Below are 16,964 nucleotides of genomic sequence, written 5' to 3'. Positions count from 1 at the left end.
TTATAATTAATTTCTGAAAAAGACAAATGAGAAGAAAGGAAACCAAAGTCCAAAATGCAAGCAGAGGGCAGTTTCAAGGCTACTCCACATTTAGCATAAAGCAGTTATGGAGGGCAGGAAAGACCAGTATCAGTGGTCAGGGTGACACTGGGAGTGACAGCAGTGCGTTCAGTCAAGATTCCTTCCTCAAGAGGCAAGTAGGCAGCAAAGGCCTACATCTGTCTATGTTAACGTGACATGTGGACACAGGAAGTGAAATAGTGCTGGACTCATAGAAGTGCACTGGAAAGCCAACTGGTGTATACCCCCAAATCAAACATTTGAGAGAGTAAGCATCCTTGAAAGTAAGCAACAAAAGCAAACAAGAGATCTACAAAGGGCAATGGATTCTCATCTCCAGAGGAAGCTTGACTGGTTAAGCACCATGTGCCTGGCTCACAGTGACAGCTCAGAGTGCTGTGTGGCTCTGCTTATGCATTGTGTTGTAGCTTCTTCATAGCCTACATCATGAGGTGGCTATAAAGAGCAATTACACAGCACCTGCAAAGCTGCTACTACTACTGTGATTAACACACATAGTAAAAGCCCATTTCCAAGTTTTAAGGAAAACATGATTACCCAGCTAAATCATAGACAGGCTACTTTAACTGGAAAAAGTAAAGAGCAAACCACAAGGTTAAAAAGTATGAAAAATTAAAAAATCAAGAGACACCCAGAAGTGCTTACACTCATAAAGATCACTAAGGGCTACAAGGATGGAGGGCAGAATAGGTTCCAAACCTAGAACTCAAAATGCTACTAATGATAAAGTGTAATTCACTCATTCAGAAGCAAAATGATAACTCTTTAAAGAAACAGCAAAATTGAATACATTCTTCAGTGTGACCGACTACCTGATGCTATAAGGTAATAGAGTTAACATTAAAAATTTTTCTGAGAAGGGGATTTTTAGGATCAAAAAAGTTAAAACTCTACTTGGTGCAACACAGGAATCCCCACACCACAGAATTAACTTCAAAAACAAGCCCCAGACGCCTAAATTACTGGTGTAGAGAAACCACACAGTACTGCAGAGCTCCAGTTGCACTTACAAGCAATAATTAATCAGGAGCACCACCCTTGAAGAGTAGAGTGACATTCCCAAATCTTGTGACAATACTGAACGGATAAACCAGTATCATAGCAAGAATCAAAGCTTAAATTTTTTCCTAAAAAATCTTACTCCAGCCAGGCGGTGGTGGCGCACGTCTTTGGTCCCAACACTTGGGAGGCAGAGACAGGCATTTCTCTGTGAGTTCAAGGCCAGCCTGGTCTACAAGAGCTAGTTCTAGGACAGCCAGGGCTGTTATACAGAGAAACCCTATCTTGAAAACTCAAAAGAAAAAAAAAACCCTTACTCCAAGTAATGATTAATGAACAATATGTTTTACAAACCAGGGACGTTTCACCACCAAGGCTCTCTTTGGGGTACTTTCCCTTAAGTCATGACCTCCCCTCTATGGGCAAGTTTTATTAGGCTCTGTAGCTGCCTCTCGCTCTACAGTAGCATCTTCTACTTAAGATGGTTATGATAACTCATTCTAAAATTTCTCCCAAGAGACCGGAGTCATACGAAGGTTCTGAGCCCATGATGCAACATTATCTCCCTGTCTGGGGCTTCCTTCTCATTTCTAAACCAGAGTTGTCTGCCTTAAGTGATATTTCCCCCTCTGGATGCCAGAAAGGTACCCCAAACTCAACATTCAATCAAACCCATGACAGGACCCAAGTCAAACACACATACTACACCTGTTTTCAGAGTCTAGGTGTCACCCTTTCTGCTGTGGGACAATGGTCTCTACCCTGTCACTAATATTTTAAATAAATGCTGATTGGCCAGTAGCCAGGCAGGAAGTATAGGCGGGATGATGAGAATTCTGGGAAGTGGTTAAGTGCAGTCCACAGTCGTGACCCAGCCTCAGAGGAAGCAAGATGTGACTGCCTCGCCAAAAAAGGTAAGCCATGTGGGCTAAACTCAGACAAGAATTAGGGACTAATATAAGTTATAAGAATTAGCTAATAAGAAGCCTGAGCTAATGGGCCAATCAGTTTATAACTAATGTAGATTCTGTGTGATTTCTTTGGGACTTAAAAGATGCAGGACAGGGCTGGACAGAAAACCTCAGTCAACACTGTCCCTCACATCTTAGATCTCAAAATGTCAGCCTTCTAATTGTGTACTATGACACAAATGTAACCACACTACACCTCTCTTCATCAGACTCCTCACATGCTTTATCTTTCCACATCTACTTCTCACCAAAGTGGTAGAAGCTCTCTCATGACTGCTCAGTCTTAAACCAAGCTAGCTCCCTACTTTCCATGCTGATCTTCAGTCCTGCAGACTCACCTCCCTTCCCAATGCCACAGTCCTTAGACTATTAAGCCCATGATCACCTGGGGGCACTGTTGTTATCCCGTTAGCCTGGTTAACTCACTATGAACCTCGGCACATTTCTAAGGACACAGTGTATTTTCTTTGCCATGTTTGCAGTCATCACCTGCTGAAAGAGTGTCCCGGGCTCCATGACTGCAGTTCTGCATGCAGATGAGAGTAAAGGCTTTCTGTAACACAGTCACATAACCACAACATACGTCTCTCCAAAAGGACAACATTTTAACTGTAATACTTGAGATCCGTGCCTGAAGGAAAGCAAGGCATTAAGAGTCTACTGAACCTGAACAGAAATGGAAGCACGAGTGCTGGGTCTTTGTTTAGTCTCAACATTCAATGTTGGCAGGAGGCAACTCTCTGAGAGTGTATCTCATGTGTTCAAGTTTATTACATCTGTCTATATTTGAATAAGCCTTGAGCACTATTCTTGTCAGTTTTATAAGTCAACTCTCATTTTGCAGCTTTTCTTTCCACTCTGCCAGTGGTATTTTAAATTACATGGATTTGACAGGAGTAGGCATAGGCTTGCCAAGGTCAGAGGACAACTTGCAAACATCTTTTCTCGCCTTCTACCATGTGGGGCCCAAGTTATCTCAGCAAGCTAGTGCCCTTACCCTCTGAGCAATCTTCTTAGCAAGCCAACAGTGTTTAAGTATTTAGTTTCTCTTTATTTATGTGTATGTGAGTTTATGTGCACTACATACATGCAGGTGCCTGTGGAAGCCAGAGGGTGTCAGATTCCAGAAGCTGGAGTTGTGAGTCACCTATGTCGCTGCTGAGAATTGAACCCAAATCTCTGCAAAAGAGCAATACCCACTCTCAACTATTGGGCTACCTCTCTAGTCTCCTCCCCATGGTACTTTTAAAAACAAACTCTTGACATAAACCTAAATTTACACCCCATGGCAGAACTACAGCTTTTGTTTTTGCAATGAAAAAACAAAAAGTACAAGAGCAAGATAAAGAAAAAAGGAGGTAGAAAAATAATGCTCTGCTCTAGTGTGATCATAAAGATAATGCTCATTTTCTTCTTCATGATAAACAGTTTAAGTTTACCCATTAGATCCTCAATAAATCTGGAAGTGATCATCACTATAGTTTTGAATCAAACCCTGGAATGTGAAGGAACATTTTTACTAGTAGTTTTTAGTTTGTCTCTTTGAATTTCTAAATTGTTTTTTATTTTAGGTTTGGTACAGGGTCTTACTATGTACCTCTGAAGGGCCTGACACTCCCTATGCAGCAAATTCCTCCTGTCTCAGATTCTTTATATTAATTTTAGAACAAGTTGTCAGCTCCACTTAATCTCAAATCAATTTTGGGAAGAATTAACATCTTTATATCCAGAATATATTTAATTCAAGAATATGGCTGACCTTGACCGAAGAACAGATAAGGAAAATGTGGTACATTTACATAAATGGAGTACTACACAGAAGAAAAAAATAACAACATCTTGAAATTTGCAGGCAAATGGATGGAGCTAGAAAACATCACACTGAGTGAGGTAACGACAATCATCATATGTACTCACTCATAAGTGGTTTTTAGACACAAAGCAAAGAAAACTAGCCCACAAATCACAATCCCAGAGAACCTAGACAACAATGAGGACCCTAAGAGAGACATACATGGATCTAATCTACATGGGAAGTAGAAATTGGAAGCATGGGGACCTTGGAAGAGAGTAGAAGGGAGAGGAGTAGACAAAAACGTAGAGCTCAATAAAATCAATAAAAAAAAATCCACCCAGAAAAAAAAGAATATGGCTGATACCCATTTATCTAAGTCTTCTTGAATACTGCTTCACAAACTTTATAGTATCACCTTACAAGTCTTGAATACCTCTGCTTAGATTTAATCTCATATCTAATCTTATCTTTTATCTAAAAGTCTTTGTAACTAAAATTCCTGCATATGCTTACTAATACTTATAACATCACTAGATTCTACTATCTATTTTTATGCTATATTTAAGCATAAAAAATAATGACTATCCTGGTATTAAAAATGAAAAGGTATCTCAAAGATTCTGACAGTTTTAAGAGCACTGCCTAAAAGAGGTCATAAACTCCCGTCTCATTCTATCCTTTCAGTATCCCTCCCTGTAACTGCCAATCTTTTCAATCATAAAAGTTTTGCAAGTAAATAGCAGTTTTAGTCAAAGTTAAATACTTGAGAAAGACATATACCATCAAGTTCTAAAATGAAATACACTACTGGGTGTCCATTTTAAGGAGCAGATTTTTTTTTCAATAAATCTTCATGAACTCAAGAGAAACTTAATTTCAAACTTAAATACATATGTGTTTGGATTTACACAGATTACAGTAATAAGTTTATTTTTGAACAAGTTTTTCTTGCTGTTAAATTATTCATCATTATGAGACCAAGTTTTTTTTGGGGTCTAAGAAAATTCTGGCTCCTGGTCAAAGGACTCCATACTAATGTCTGCTTCCTTCATGGTTACATTAAACAGGAAGCGCTACAGTCTAAATTTATAACTTACTACAAATCTGTTGCAGATTGGGTTGTTACTGCTAAGTATAGTCTGGTTATTTTTTTCCATGCAAATTCTCAGTTGCAGCACTACAAACTCAATCCAAAGCAAACATAAGAGGTATTTAGATTAACTGTAAGGCTATTCTTTTCCTAGTATAAGAAATTAAAATGGGATGTAGTTATCAACTTCTTTTTTAGCAATATTTATCATAGTCTTTGTCAGCGCTCACCTGCTACAAACACACATTGTATTTTCCCTTCAAGCAGTCACTCAGCTGAGATTCCTAATTGGTCTCAAAGCCTCACTACTAATGATTCTGCCTCTCTATACCCCGGCCCATTTTTATTTGTGCTTTCAAAACATCACCTTGAAAAGGTCCACCTCATCATGTAATTTTTTTTTCGGGGGGGGTGACTTTTGTACCCTAGAAGGACTTCACTGCTCTTGGTACTTCATTCATGAGAGCCAAGTAATGTTTGCAGTTTACTCCTCTAGGAACCCTATCATTTATCAACAGTGACTTAAGGTTTTGTTCCTTACCCTGACATTAACCTGCTTGGGAAGGAATTCAGAGTCTCAAACATGCCAGGCAAATGGTGTACCACTGAGCTATGATCCACCCATTGTTTTAACATTATATGGTATATGTAAAGTATGAGCCAGAAAAGCTGGGAAATAATTTTCACCTAATTTAGAGCTAACACAGTTAAGTCAGAGAAAGTTTTAGTCCCCAAGTGTGCTATAAATAGTACTGAAAGGAAAACAAGTTTCCCAAAGGCCAGCTCTGTCCTTTGTTCTAAAACACATTCTCCTGCAAAGAGCATGCAAATATATGTGTGCAATCAATTAACTATTGTGTGCTCCTTGAGGAGAGATGTGAGAAGTACTATTTTTTCATAACACTCTTACTAAAGTGACTGTCAAGGGCCTGTAAATGTTCTACTCTATTTGTCCTTTGGGGATAGAGACAACCTCTCACTATGGACCTTTGGATAGTCTGAAATAATCTGGATAGTATGCAGATCAGGCCGGCCTGGAACTCAGAGATCTGCCTTTGCTTCCTGAATACTAGCGTGCTACTACACATGGTTCTATTTACTTCTTCCACATTCTCAGATACAAGATCAGCACATTTTTAGAGGTACATGGTAGATACTTCAGCACTTTAGAAACCGGTCTTTATAAAAACACATTAAGAAAAATAAAAATGACACTCTGTAGGAAGCAATCAAAATATAACTAGGGGGAGGATCTCAACTACTTAGCAGTGAGAGAGTACACCAATGCAAAGGAGATGAGAAATAAACACTATCTCATATCGTAAATATTGAGTTCACAAATCTTTTATACCCAAGACAAGAGCACAAGTTTAATTCAGCCTTTGCAAATCAAACCTAAGGACACAGGAGAAACAATTAGGACCAGAGAAGAAAAATAACCCAACAAGGGAAGGCAGCTGGAACCAATGCTGGTGATGAAAAAACACAGAGAAAGGGCCAGGTGTGATGGCTCATGGGTGTAATCCCAGTACCGGGGAGATGAGGAAGGAGTAGTCTCAGACCAGCCAGGGCTGGCTACACAAGGAGACCCAGTCTCAAATAAACCGCCAAGACAAAAGGAACAGTATTATAAATGGAAATGGAGTGGGTGGAAGGCTACACTAAGTACTGCAGTGTGTCAACAGTCCCTTGAATCCCCCTCTCACAGGTTCTAATTTATTTTGAGAAATTAGGTTAACTATAGTTTATATTTAAAAAAAATCAGGAAACAGAGACTCCTACAGAGACAAGACTCTCAGGGAAGTCTTGTCTGACAAGACATTAGAATAGCACATGCCTCTAAACCTGACTACCCCATGCTTCGCTTCTATAAAGTAATAGTCATTTATTTTTAAAATTCCTCAAGTAACTAACTGGTATGTACAAAAGCTTCTGTGAGGTACTAAGAATAAAGATCGAAAAAGAAAACTGCTTTTTTGGAGTTTAAGTACAATAAACCCAAAGCAGATCATCACACATGGGCAAAGTATCAAAAATTAAAAGAAGGATCAGACTGCTTTAAGCAAGGATAAAGTCCTATCTCACATCACCCGTAAGATACTTAACGATGAAGTATCACCTATTCATAGATAGAAAAAAGAAACTAGTAAGCAAATGCAAAGTCCAGAAAGGTGGGTGTTTGTCTTAGTTTGCTTTGGACCAAAAGCCACGGGGGGAAGAAAGGGTTTTGTTGTGATATTTTGTTTGTAATCTAACAAATAAAGCTTGCCTGAAGACCAGACTGCAGAATTAAGCCACTAGTTAGCCACAGAGGTCAGGCAGTGTTGGCACAAACTTTTAATCCCAGCACTAGGGAGACAGAGGCAGACAGATCTCTGTGAGTTCAAGGCCACCCTGGGCTACACAAGATTGAAGTGTCTAAGAAAAACAGAGCTCAAAGAAGGTCATCCCAGAAATTGGGATCACACACCCTTAATCCCAGCACTAGGGAGGTGTAGACAGGAGTGATATGGCTGGGCAGAGAGAGGATAAGGTGGGAGGAGGCCACTAAGGAACACTACTTACTGACTTGATCCTCATGGCTTGCTCAGTTTTTTTTTTTTAAATACAATTCAGAACCATCTTTTCAGGGTAGATCACCCACAATGGACTGGTCCCTCTCCTATCAATCATTATCTAGGGAATACTCCACAGACTTAATCACAGGCTAATCTGATAGAGGCACTTTCACAGTTAGATCCCTTTCCCCAGGTGTTTGTGGTCACAGTGCCTGAGAGGGAAAGTGGTTATGAGATGTGTCTGAAGACCTTTTACAGTTTTTCTAACTTATGTTAAATACTATATCTTTTCATTTATTCATCAGGCACACCTTTACAAACACAAATAAAACCTTTTTAGTTAGATGCCTGGACTATGACACAAATGTCTATCACTTGACCAAAGTCATACAGCTATGCAGTGGCCAAGATGGCAGCTCTGACCCCAGCACCCACATTCTTGAACATGATGGCAGGATGACTGAGCAAAGGCAGCAAGGTAATCAGTGGCTGTGGAGGTTCACTGCCATCACCTTCTGGGTACTGTTTACGTTGAAGTAGGTTTCAAACTGCTTGGGCATTCCAAAATACTCCTGTGTCACCACTGACAAGAGTGGTTGGTATCTTCAATTTAATCTGTATTTCTCTGTTTATGTATTTGGTTCCTGTATAAATCTCACTTACTGAAAAGGTTCAAAATTAAACAGTGCTTGAAAAACAGAGGCTATACAGGTTTAAATACGTGTAAACAGAGGTAGCTGATAAAAGTTTTAAGATGTTGGGCTGCAGAGGTAGTTCAGTGGTTACCAGCACTTGTTGCTCTAGCAGACAATCCGGTTCAGTTACTAGCACTCACATGACAGTTCACAACCACCTGTAATTTTGGTTCTAGGGAATACAATGTTCTTCTGATTTCTGTGGCACCAGGCATGCATGTTGCACACACACACGGGGGGGGGGGGTGGCGGATAACACACATAAAATGAATCTTTAAAAGAAGGTTTTAAGGTGCAACTTAGAGCCTGGCATGGTAGCGCAAACCTTTAATCACAGCACTCAGGAGGCAAAGATAGGCGGATCTCTGAGTTGGAGCCCTGAAGCATAAGCCTTTTAAGTTACTTTGGAAACAAAAGCACAGAAATTCAGCAGATTTTCAGCAAATGAAAATCTGAAGCTGTGCTGCTTCAGATTTAAACTCTTTAGTAGAGCTGCAACAACCCTTAAAGTCTTGACCAAGACTTGCTTGATGGAAGACAACCACCACCTCCTAACGGTCTTGTGCAGTCAATAAATGTTTTCTTACAAGCAAGTGCTACACTCATAAAGGAAAACCAGAGAAGCGTGTTTCCATCTCTGACCTATTTGGGCCTTTATTGCATTACACAACTTAGTAAATTCAACTTCTGTCAGTCTTGACGGACCTTTTCTCAGTGAGCTGATGCTAATCGGTCCCGTTGTGCTTACTGTACACTTTCCTTCTTGTCTTATAAAGGAATGTGTAGGCATGAGCATAACAGCAATACTCCCATTCTGCCAAAAAGGCTCACTCTCTCCTCCCACCACAGACAAGTATGCTACTCAGTACTGGGAACTACTTTGGGAGATCAAATAATAATAAAAGTGTACGCTGTCACTCCAGTATAGCAATGACATTAGTACTGAGTGTAGCAGAAGGACAGGACAGGAAAACATTCTCACACAGAAAGCTTGCTCACTGTGCTTACATCTCAACTGAATATAAAATGATTAACAGGAATTTCTATTTGATTAAAAGTCATTTTGTCTTTGTCAGGTTCTACTGCTGTGAAGAGACACCCTGAAAAACATTTAGTTGAGGCTGTCTAACAATTTCAGAGCTTTAGTTCATTACTGTCATGGTGGGGCATGGCAGCATGCAGGCAGACACAGTGCTGGAGAAGAAGCTGAGAGTTCTACATCTTGATCCACAGGAATCAGGAGGAGACACTGGGTACTGGGCATAGCCCGGGCATATTTAAGACCTTAAAGCCCGCCCCCACAGTGACACACTTCCTCCAACAAGGCCACAGCTCCTAACAGTGTCACTCCCTACAGGCCAAACATTCAAACATGTGAGTCTATGGGGGTCATTTTGACTCAAACCACTGCAACCTGCATAATACACAAGATACACAATCAAAAACTTAGCAGAAATTAGAACACCAAGTCAAAGGAGGGTGGAAAAAAGGCTAGAGGGTTGGTAGGGAGTAAGAAAGGCAGCCAACAGCCAGAACAAGAATGGAGGAAACAGAAGTCAGACAGGCAAGTTGAAAGGTTAAAGCCTGTTGTTTCTCCTGTGAGTTACAGCAACATCTTCCATGATGCATAAACATACATTCTGATAACGACAAATTATTATTAACAACTCATTCTCAATCTTACATCTTTGCCTTATCCTTTACTAAACTTAAAAACTACATTTGACTTAAGTCTCTCCGTCAATCTACAGCTTATTACCAATAAGAAACTTATCCATATAACCACATTTTGGAAGTGAGAAAAATAACACTCATGTGAAGACTTGCTTTGTCTTTCTCAAAAAATCATTTTCGCAGGAGAAAAATTAAACTAATTTGTAACTCCTTTGGCTTTAACACTTAGATTACACAAACAGCATCTCGGACCACCCTAAGAGGAGACTCACCTTCTCCATTACATATTTCACTTCTCAGCTCTTCCCTGGCTAGTATTACTCTAGTATCCTGGAAGAGAAAAACAACTTCCCACACAGTAGCAAAGGCTGTAGAATGAAAACTTAAGGAACCCTATTGGTTTGAATCCCTAAACAAAACATATTGTTTTTTATGGAAGAGGTCTATTTGTTTTTCATTTCAGAGCCCATTTCTTCCTAAAAGAAAACCCCTGCTTAGATATAAGTAGCCCTATTAGAAAATCTATGATCAATCACAGAACTGTTATCTATTTGTAATACACCTACAATATATATGTATGTACACACACACACACACACACACGCACGCACGCACACACACACACACACACGACACAAAAGAGGGAGAGCCAAGATAGAAGGTTGAAAGGACATGCCAAAGCCAACAGGTTCAGATTCTGGCATTCCTAAACTGCTCAGAAGTTTCCACCCCACACAGAACAAGCATGTTCTAACTCTAATAAAAACCAAGTTTGCTAAACAGACTGTTTCCTCTTCATCTTGTTATACTGTGTCAGAGATGGTTTGGAATAGAGAAGCAGAGAGGCCAGTGAGTGCAGCCCAGGAATTACGATACAGTTCTAAAACTAAAAAGGTCAGAAATAGAGTAAAAACAGAAACGAAGCCAAGACACAACAAATATATCAAACACACTGACAGTGTTCAGCACAGGCAAGCACTCAATATGGAATAATTTCTTGCCAACCTTATGGCTAACTATGCTTCTCACTAAAGTGGCAGCTGGCAACATAAGCATCACAGCAAACAGAAGCAAGGGCAGGGTTTCTAACCTTTCTGGATGGCAGCCTCAGACAATGAGAGAAATATGGACTCCCTCACTAGAAGTTTACAGAAAGGTGTTGTACAATTTCAAAACTGGTTTTGAAATATCCTCAACGTAAGTTACAAAAGATGGCATCAAATAAAAGGAAAAAAAATCAGACTCCGCAAGTAGCACTGGTCCACTTCAACTGAACTTACTTTTCAAGTTTCTGTCCTAGAGGTTATGTCATTTAATAACCAGTTATTTCCATTAGGGAAGACAGACAAAGACAGTAGCAGTTAGTATGTCCACAAAGCTGCTTTTCACATCACTTGTTTACTAGCTCTTGTATCAAAACCAAAACAAAACCACACCAAACAGAAACCAACCCACACTCAATTGAGCTTCTCTTCTTGATCTCACAAAACACCAAGGTAGCAAGTAGAAATTCATAAGAAAATGGTTTCATCTGCTTAAAGGAAATAAACCCCTGTGTATTCAGGGAAGTCTGATGTTTTTAGGTGCAAATACAGCATTCACACTATCTCAAAACCATATCCAGAACAGGCAAACTCTAATACAGGCATGTCTTATGAATTCTGGCCCAGAAAAATGCTAGATTCTATATAAAGGAACACTAAACACAAAAATCTGTAATAGTGCAAATATTTTTCTTGAAAATGTGACCAAAAAACAAGGTCACTCACTTTAAGAAACTATAGTTCTCAAGTAACTTCATATCAAAACTGAGGCTGGACATTCTGCATATGTGCATGGTAATTGAGAACTGAGGCCAACTTGCTCTCTGGCCCCGCATGGCTGATATTGGACCATCAACAGTGCAAACAGCAATCAAAGAAGACAACACCTAATGCTAAAGACACCCAAGTCATATGTGTGTTATTTTTCTTTTGAAATCTGAAGATAGGGCTGGGGAGATAGCTCTGTCAGTGCCTAAAACTTCAAAAACGAGATGGAGAGGAGAGGGACAGGGGTTCCCAGACCTGTGGCTGACCAACCACTGAACTTCAGTTTAGTGAGACCTTGTCTCAAAATAAATAAGTAAATATATAAATAAAAGGACAAGGCAATCAGGGAAAAAAATGCCCGAATGAGCATGCACACCCACCTTCACTAACTAGTACATACAACACACTACATACACATCCAAAAAAAGTAACAAAATTTCATGTATTAAAATACAGATTTTCATGTTTTACTCAACAAGCTGACAGTACACACACATCACCATCTTGGTTATCATGCCCAAATCACCAGCCCAGGAAATTCCTGCATACCTTTCCAGTCATCTCCCTTTCCAAACTTTTGAGTCTGACTTCTTTCACCACATACATTCATCTGTTCATTCTGGTCTCTTTTTGTATATACTCTATAGTTCTACTCTTTATATAAGAGTAGCAAAACTTATATATATAAAACATATGTAATATATATCATATGTTACATAAATAACATAATGTGAGATTCACTCATGCAGCAGTAGTATTTTCCTTTTTACTGCTAAGCAGTATTCCCTCTAATGACTACAATTCACACTGCTATTATTGGGCTGTGGGGATGTTCCCAGTTGAGAACAGTGATAGATAGCCCTGATGGATTAAGCATTCTCATACAGGTCGGAGACATTAAGATCATGTGTTGCATGTCTCTGGGTAAATGCTTTGTAATTCCACTTCTAGGCTATAAACATGTATTCAGAAAACACTAAGGGTTTCCCATAGGAGTTATCACTGGGCCTCCCACCAGCAATGTGCAAAAGTCCTAGTGCATCCCTGCAGGTTCTGTCTGTTCTTAGGAGCTCACCTTATGTGCCACTCTGGCACGGGCACAGTCTGCTTCCTCACAAACCCAACTACCTAGAGGACTCACAGAAGGCCTCTACAATTGGCATTTACCTTAAATATGGGCTAATTACCACGCAGGAAAACAGAAATGTTCTAGAAGGAAGAAAGAACACTTAGTATAAGGGCTAAAAAATGTACATACCATTTTCATAATAAAAAGCAAGGCTACAGCAAGTCTGTGAGATAGGAACATGAATTTAATCTATGCTCTCATTACAGCACATGCCTTTCATGGCATCTGTCATTCTTATTTGTTCCAAGTCTGTCTTCCCCACTAGACTAGAACTATGCTTGACTTCACAAGATTGTATAATCTGGCATATAAGAGGTCTGGTATATAAGAGGAGCTCATTAACTATTTCTTGATTATATGTTAGGCAGTAGCAGATGCAAAGCAAGGGCTATGAAGGGTATCTGTACTAGTTCCCCAAAGCATTCATTTGTTCATACTTGCATGGATCACATTCCCAGCTAAGCTCAACGTCAGCTAGATCCTCTGCTTAGAGCATGCAGCTCCAGTCAAGGTGTAAGCAAGCTCAGTTCTTCTTTGGGAGCTCCTCTGGGAAATAACCCCTTTCCAAGCTCACTTAGACTCCTAGCAGAATTGAGGTGATAGGACTGAGGGTCCTAGTGATTCAATTCTTGACTGAAACATCACAAAAGGCACCTTATCAATATAGCTGTTCATTTATAATACCAGCATTGAGTCTCTGGTGAAAGACTGCTCAGTGGACCAAGAAGTCTTCCTTTTTTTTTTTGAGAAAAAGTCTCATATAACCTAGGCTAGCTTCAAACTCACTATGCAGCTGAAGATGACCTTCAATTTCTAATCCTCCTGCCTCCACCTCCCAAGTGCTAGATTACAGGCATGCACGAATTTCACCTGATTTATGTAGTGCTAGGGATTAAACCCAGAGTTCAGCATGTCAGGCATTCTACTAACTGAGCTACATGTTCTAAAGCATCATGTAATCATATGCTACCCTCTATCTCTAGCTTCTTATCACTCTTTTCAAGGCTATCAACAAGCTCTTTTTTAAAAAAAATCTATTTGGCAAAAAATATTTACATGGACACTCTGAAGTTCTACATTTTATACATAATAGTTCTAGGATTTTACATGTAACCATGAAAACCAGCCAGGCGGTGGTGGCGCACGCCTTTAATCCCAGCACTCTGGAGGCAGAGGCAGGCGGATCTCTGTGAGCTTGAGGCCAGTCTGGTCTACAGAGTGAGTTCCAGAACAGGCAGGACTACACAGAGAAACCTTGACTCAAAAAAAACCAAAAATAAATAAATAAAAGAAAAAAAAAACGATGATGTTAAGATGTATTCAACCTAGTCAGTAGGAAAGTAAACAGTAACACCAAAAGAATGACCAGCTGTAGATACTAAAGCAAGCCTAACAGAATCAAGAAATAGAAGTCAAATTCAATAAAGGGGCATACAGAATGCAAGGCAGGCCAGAACACTGTTAGCTGAGACACTAAGCAGGTGAAGGTAGTTGTCACAGTAAGCCTGGTGACTTGAGTTCCAACCCCAAAATGTTACATCTATTCACATGTAAATGTGAAAAGGAGAACAGACTTTACAAAGTTGAGGCAGACAGTGGCAAGATGGTTGCAGACTTCACACAGCATTTCCCATTCTTCTGTTATGCTCACCAGTAGAGAAGATGCTTTGTCTCAGTTCACACTCTTGCTGCCAAAGGTCTTGTATCAAAGTGGCCAGCCTATATCAGTGGAGTAGGGGAGCAGATGATGCACTGTGGCAAGTGAACCCTCATATATACACACCACCAGCACTACAACAATAATTTTTTAAAATGAACACCAATGATTACCTTAAAGACAAAAGGTTTTCCATTCTTTCTCCTTTACCTTGTTACTAACTCTACTCAAGATACACAATTTTTACAGCTGTTCTTACAGAGTTAGGTAGGTCCTCTAGTTGAGACTTCAATATTCACCCCAAATTTAGTATTAACAAAGCCAGAATACAACACCAACTAAGCATACACTAACACTGGCATTTCTGTCTGCCTTTTATTATTATCTCTGCCACCTAGCGGCAGGATCATAAACCCAAGGAAGCCAGACTTCACAAATAGCTTCATTAAGTACACAGAGGGTGGGGAAAAAGCCTGCTTTATTTCAGTATGGCTACGAAAGGAATTTTAAACGCACTTGCACCAGCTGACATCTTCAGTCAAGTTTATAACTTAAGATATGGAAATCAAAGAAAAGTATGCCAAAACAAGAATGTACAGCAGAGGACTACCAATGATGCGTGAGAAAGAACTTCAGGGCTATAGTGATAGCTCAGCAGTTAAGAGCACTGACTGCTTTTTCAGAGGTACTGAGTTCAATTCTCAGCACCCAAACGATGGCTCACAATCACCTGTAATGAGATCTGATGACACCTTCTGATGTCATGGCAAGGACACACACAGGTAGAACACTGTATACATAATATAACATAAAAAAAGAAAAGAAAAAACTTTAAATCAAGGGACCAAACAGTCATTGCTGTACCACCATAAATGTCCTCAGTGGAGCACAGGCACTTGGCCCCGAGATGATGCTCCCCAACTCCACTGACAGGCGGGCCACTTTGATACAAGACCTTCGGCAGCAAGAGTATGTAGTGAGACAAAGCATCTTCTCTACTGCTGAGTACAGCAGGAGAAAGGGCTGTGTAAAGTCTGCAATGATCTTGCCACTCTCCTTTAAGTCACCCTCATTCTTCTCCCTCAAAGTGATGTGTGCAATCGGATAACACAGCAAACTTCACAACACATATTAACCACAAATAAGGGCCATCTGATAATATCTGCTTTAACTGTCTGCCGCCAATTCCCCTGGAAGTGGACAATCTCTCTGAACTATCAACGACTTGAGGTTTGTTCTGTTTTGGGAGAGGCTCTTCCTCTGAGGCCAGTTTGGCCTCAAACTCGGGATACTCCCTCCTCAGCCTCCAAAGTGCTGGGATTACATGTACATCCCAGCACACCTGGCTATAATGAACATTAAAAACAAAAACTAACAGGAGGCTGGTAAGATGGCTCAGAGGATGGAAACCACATGGTAGAATGAGAATGGACTCTGGCAGGTCGTCCTCCAACTTCTATCTGTGTGCCATGGCAAATAAACCTCCCATCCCCACATTAAATAATTAAAAAAAAAAACTAATTGGTAAAAAATAATGAAAAGTTATAAGAACTAAAATTGAAATATCCAAATAAGATATACTATTATATTAACAAAAAAATTAGTACATATAAAAATGAATATTTGATTCTATCCAGTGAGCTCTGCTCAGCCAAGTCCAATATAGACTAAATCTAAAACTTAAGATATAGGAAAGATTGTGTTTTTTATAATACATACAATAATTAAATATATATACAATATTTATGAAATAGGATTTGCTACAAACATGTTATAGAAATCTCCAATACTACTTTAGACACAATTATTTATTATACCACATAAACAGGCTTTCCAACTAATCAGCTACATGTATAAAATGTGTTTGCATACATATAAAATATACATAAACCAGGAAATAAATTCATCTGCTATAGAAATAAGATATACGGCAAACATGATCTAAAGTAATAATGTCCCATGATCTACATTTGCTATGATAAAAGTGGTTTGGTCAACTAAAACTCGAAAGCAAAATGAACATCATTTTACAAGAAATACTCTGGTGGGGGTGGGGCAGTAACAAGGGATAAACTAAAGGTTGGCATTTACAGAAGAAGGCAGTGTATACAGGCCTTCCTGGACATTTTAGTTCTCAAGACCTAAGAGGAGGCATATTCATAAGCTGACATCCTTAAATACATCTGTGTTTTAATACTTAACTTGGACACCAAGACAAAGGCTCACTTACTGAATTTTGTTTTACAAATGGCCCATACTATACTCAACATGGTGGAATTTGGCAATTTTTTTTTTTTTTTTGCCAAATTACTTGACACCGATAATTTGTCTAGGTAACAGGGTCGCAGTCTTACTGTATTTAGTTTTCTGATAAGAGTAATTAATGCTTTATGACCTTTAAGTCAAAGAGTAAATAATGAACAAAAGCTTCTACAGGCAATGATGGGAGCCACTGGTAGCATTCCCAGATCAGACTTGGTCTCATTAAGTTGTTCAGCCCTTGA

General features: G+C 39.5%; 1 protein-coding gene across 1 annotated transcript in view; it reads right to left on the bottom strand.

The window, feature by feature from the left end:
- Stt3b (STT3 oligosaccharyltransferase complex catalytic subunit B) overlaps positions 1-16,964 on the bottom strand; it is a 71,020-nt gene that overhangs the window by 39,815 nt on the left and 14,241 nt on the right. The window lies entirely within an intron of this gene.

The sequence above is a fragment of the Microtus pennsylvanicus genome, chromosome 3, assembly GCF_037038515.1.
Source record: "Microtus pennsylvanicus isolate mMicPen1 chromosome 3, mMicPen1.hap1, whole genome shotgun sequence".
NCBI lineage: Eukaryota > Metazoa > Chordata > Mammalia > Rodentia > Cricetidae > Microtus > Microtus pennsylvanicus.
Note: the sequence above shows the minus strand (reverse complement) of the source record. Positions and strands in the feature narration are given on the sequence as shown.